We start from the raw sequence: 5084 nt of genomic DNA, 5'->3' as shown, positions 1-5084 counted from the left end.
CACGGTTCAGTGTCTGGGCTAACAAGACCTAGAGGTGACCCTGCAGGATCAACCAATGAAACGTTGGTACTTCTGGTGCCTCGTGAAGCAATGAGCAAGATGTCAGAGGAAACAGGCACATTTTATGGTAAATCAGTTTCATTTGTGGGATTTCTTCAGTGTCTAAGGAGCCATGGCAAGCTGGAAAGCTCCACTGACAATTGATTCTGATGGCTACTGTTACAGTCTCCTTCCTTCTGATACAGCATGCTTGTTCCTTAAGTAGCAGAATGATAGATCCTCAGGATGAAAGGTGGGGAGAAATCATTTCAGGGGTACGTTGCATAGCAACTTTCTGGGTTTTAGCAAAGCGTCTTTGAAATTTTTGTGTTGGGAGAAAAACCTGAGAACAATACCAAGAAGGGAAATGACATGCTCCTTTTTATTTCTAGAGTGAGCAACAGGGTGTCAGACTATTTTCTTATTTTCTCTTTGAATTCTTAAAACATCCAGTCTCTCTTTTTCCACTCACCCCTGAAAATATCTCACCTAAATAGAAAGCAGGACTATTGTTGAGAATTCCTTAAAATACACGTAAGGCTTCTTAGCTAATTCCTAAATAGCAGAACAATGCAACACACAAAAATACATTTTCACACGCACTGGAATTCAACAGCTAAAGAGGGATGTGTATGGATAGAAATGGGGCCCACCACTAATTAGCTGCACTAGTTTGGAGAAGGCTCTTGACATCTGTGAACAGTTTCTATATCTATAAATTGGGGTCATCTCTTTTAAGAACCTCTACGTTTTCCAGTTCCTGAGATTTTTGTGTATTCTACTCTCCACAAGGGCAAGATTACATTATAGATGATACCTACGGAGAAAAGATGAGGAATTCCTGATTATAATCTTCTGCTAATTTATGAAATAACTTTTATCTCCCTATTCCCCCATGTCTCGTATGTGGTTGTGGTTTTTCTTCACTGACTTCCCGTCTAACTTTCCTGAAAAGGGACATCAATGGGTTATCTTCATGTAATCTCTGTTAAGAGACCAATTCCGAAGAGGGCAAGCCACCTGGTGCTGGCTCGCCTTTGCTATGACAATGCCACTAGAAAAAGAATCTCTGCCAATGTCTTAAGGAAGTCCAGGCGCCAGAGTGAAAGAGCAGAACCTGGGGCTGGAACTGATTTTTCAAATCCTCTAAAGTAACTTGATTGCAAACTCACACGGTGGTCTTTCATGGGCTAATATCGTCTCTTTCTTCTTGCATCCCACATGAGGAAAGAGAGTGTAGAATCTGGTCCTTTGAAAGGAAAATGCCTACCACACTTTTCCCTCATGCCCCAAGAAATAAGAGGAAAGGGAGATCTAATATTTAAATGTCCTCCTTATGTAAGGTACTTGCTATGGTAGACCACAGTCAAGAAAACCTTAGCTTCTTTATTTTGCAGATAAAGAGACTGAGGTGCCGAGTGGTTAGATATCTCAAAAATTACACAGCAGCTATAGACATTCATGGAGTAAGAATTCAGTCCTACATGTGTCTCCTTTTCAGGTCCTACTGTGCTTGGTCCTACTGTGCTATAGGCAGTGATGGCGAACCTATGACACGCGTGTCAGAGGTGACACGAGAACTCATTTTTTTGGTTGATTTTTCTTTGTTAAATGGCATTTAAATATATAAAATAAATATCAAAAATATAAATCTTTGTTTTACTATGGCTGCAAAGATCAAAAAAATTTCTATATGTGACACGGCACCAGAGTTAAGTTAGGGTTTTTCCAAATGCTGACACGCCGAGCTCAAAAGGTTCGCCATCACTGGCCTATAGCAACTGTCGACATGAAGTTAGGTTATTTCTGTATTTTTGAGTTCAGAGATTTGAGTTGAATTATAAATGTTTTATTATGGAATCCTATAAAAATAGTGGTATGGACACTCTTCTTAGGATTTGGTGCCAATTGAGCTACTTTTTACCTATCAAGGTTTCATGGCTTTATAAGTAAATGTACTCAGGAAAGGGGAGACAATATGTCCCTGTAACAGAGTTTGGGGGTTCCAGGGGTATAGCTCTCTCAGGAAGCAGCCTCTGATGATACACTCCATACAGGGCTTTGCACAAAATGTATCATTGGTGGAAATTTAAAAGTGACCTTTTCCTGAACTCCCGAGGAGGGTAAGTCGATGAGAACGTGTCATCTCCACCTCCTTTTCTTTAGTTCTAATCAGAACATGTCAGTTAAGATTTCTGAAAGTCAAATTGCAATCAGGCAGTTGGTGTCTTCATGTAAGCCAGTGTATGTTAGGGTGAAGTAGCAACCACAAGAGCATAGCAAAGAAAAGACGTGGGTAGATGGTATCCCCCCATCCCCTTTTATTTTCACAATATTCTTTGCTAGATTGCTCAGTATTATCTGTTGGTGACTGAAAACTTGGCTAATTAAGCTCACTTCTTGCCCGGCCAGAGTGACTCAGTTGGTTGAGTGTCGTCTTGCGCACCGAAAGGTTGTACGTTTGGTTCCCGGTCAGGACACATACCCGTGTTTCAGGTTTGATCCTCAGTCAGGGAGCGTATAGAATGCAACCTCGTGATGCTTCCCTCCCACATTGATGTTTCTCTCTCTCTCTCTCTCTCTCTCTCTCTCTCTCTCTCTCTCTCTCTCTCTCTCTCTCCCTTCCTCTCTTTACACGTGTTCTACGTAGGGTGAGGATTAAGTTAAAATAATAATAATAATAATAATAATTTAAAAATTTAGGATAAACCCACTGTTCATGGCTTTGAAAGCAAGACCTTCTGAATAAGTCATTTCTGAATCAATGTTTCTGAGGCATGCTACAGCACCATCTCAGTTTGCCCTTGCTTCCCTGTTGCTGGAAATGTTGAGTATTATTTCTTTTGGAGAATTTGCCCACCCCTTTGCCTTCAACCTACCAAAACAAAATAAGCATACCTTGGAAAATCCAGTCAAATATAGACTGCACTTGACCTTTTACTAATATGTTTAGCTCTACCAGATGGAAAGTAGACACACCGCTCTGCCCCTCTTTCCCTGGAAGTAGACTCAGTGAACATCATCCTGACTCTTTAGTCAGGCTTTACACAAAGCCTCCTGTTTCCAGTTCCAAATGCACAGCCAGTGCTTGCAGAGCCCCTGCTTCGTCTGTTGATGGAAATGCCCTGGGTTTCTTTGGTCTGACCCAACCTGCTCCCAGTTGCCTTTTTTCTTCTTTGGTTGCTTAGGAGAACAGGCAACGCTGAACCTAAGTTATGACTGTTGGTTAACAGCTTTCTATCTTTCAGTATTTCGTGGAAAATAGTCATCTGCTATCATCACCTCTTCTTTTGCTCTCTCTCTCTTTTGTGTGGGATCCTGCCCTTAAAAGTGAATTTTTGTTGTTTTAGTGGGGTTTCAAAGGAAGGAGCAGAGAGAAATATGTTGGGCCTTTTCTTGTTTTGTTTTTCTATCCACTGAAATTAACAGGAAGGTCTTTCATTACCTGAGCTTTCTTTTTATTGATGACTAATTTCCTGTGAATGAGGAAATGGTGTACTATGTAATCATTTGGCACAGATGCTAAAATGCCATTATATTAGAAAGGAAAAGACAATTTTTTTTTATAAAAAGGAGGGAATTATTGTTTTTTTGTAATAATGTTAGCAGAGTACACACAAGAAGAAAAGTAACTGCACTGAATTGTAAAGACGGGTGGACCTCTTTCTTAATGTCCAGTGCCCTTTCCCTTAAGATTTGGTTTAATAGGTGTTTAAAAAGAAAAAAAAAGAAAAGAAAAGAAAATAAGACAGTTATTTTTTTGGATACTAGTTTTTTGTTTTTTTTATACAAAATTTTAGGTTGTATTTTCTTTTTTTAAATTCTTGGATCGCCTTCTCTTCATTTCCAGCTAATATTTTGCTAAAAAGGGTGGAGGAAAAAGAGTTCTGCCCTTAGAATATTTTACATTCTTCAAGCATTTATAACAAAATAAAACTTTCATTCTACTTTAATACCATGGATAGAAATAGCCTCCTCATTTTTCTTTTATGATGTTCCTGGAGCAATGGGAAACTATTTTTTGCATGTCTAGAAAGATTTTTAAAACATGCATTCAACCTTAATTTTCACCTCGGTGATGGCCATTAAGTCTGTGGTTCCCAAATTGTGCCCTGAGCCAGTCTAGGGAGACGTGAGTGAAGTCATAGGGGATAGATGACATACTTGAAAATTTCAAGGGAAACACAGCAACATCTGTTGGCCATTGTATGAACTACTAGCTCAAGGTAGCTCCCTTTTGCAACCTGAGCCTGTGCTACATTACTTTTTTAGAAGACCTATCTTTGTGAGGCTGGGTGTTCAGTGGTTGCTGTGATAAAAAGCAGGTAGTGCATGAAAATCAACGTGGAACAGAAAATGAGGGTAGTCGTTTCTAATCTGATTCCCAAGTTTGAGTGTAGATCGCCTAGATTAGACAGGGTTCTCCGGAGAAACAGAAGCAATCGGACACATGTAGGAAGATAAGTAGAAAGAGATTTATCATGAGGGAGTGGCTCACGTGTTTATGGAGACTGAGAAGTCCCGTCATCTGCTACCTATAAGCTGGAAGCCCAGGAAAGCTGGTGGTGTAGTTCTAGTCCAAACCTGAAGGCCTGAGATCCAGGCCAGTCAATGGTTTAAGTCCCATTTCAAGTCTAAATGCTCAAGAACCAAGAGTGCTGAGGTCCAAGGGCAGGAGAAGGTGGATGTCCCAGCTTAGGCAGAAAGTAAATATGCCTTACCCCACCCTTCTATTCAGTCTATTCTATTCTACTGGTAAGTGCAGTGGTTTTAAACTGGGTCCCAGATTATTCAATAATCTTTTAAGAGATGGAGTTGAATCCCCTCCCCTTGAATATGGCCTGGACTTAGTAACTAGTTTCTAAAAAATAGAAGACGGCCGAATTGATGGTGTGAGTCTTCCAAGTCTATGTCACTATGCATGGTGCATTTGCTAATTATTATTCGCAACCTTCTCCTTGTTTCTTCCCTCGAATCACTCACTTTTGGGGAAGCCACCTGCCATGTTGTGCAGACATTCAAGCAGCATCATGGAGGTGCCCACA

At 40.3% G+C, this 5084-nt stretch overlaps 1 non-coding gene across 1 annotated transcript; it reads left to right on the top strand.

The window, feature by feature from the left end:
- Window positions 1–3594: 3594 nt before the first annotated feature.
- LOC118678068 lies at window positions 3595–3749 on the top strand. Its single transcript, XR_004974736.1, has one exon. It is a non-coding gene; the product is annotated as a small nucleolar RNA SNORA81 (small nucleolar RNA).
- Window positions 3750–5084: the final 1335 nt, after the last annotated feature.

This window comes from Myotis myotis, unplaced genomic scaffold (assembly GCF_014108235.1).
Source record: "Myotis myotis isolate mMyoMyo1 unplaced genomic scaffold, mMyoMyo1.p scaffold_m19_p_2, whole genome shotgun sequence".
Taxonomy (NCBI): Eukaryota; Metazoa; Chordata; class Mammalia; order Chiroptera; family Vespertilionidae; genus Myotis; species Myotis myotis.
The sequence above is the reverse complement of the archived record's forward strand: the minus strand, read 5'-3'. Positions and strand labels throughout refer to the sequence as shown.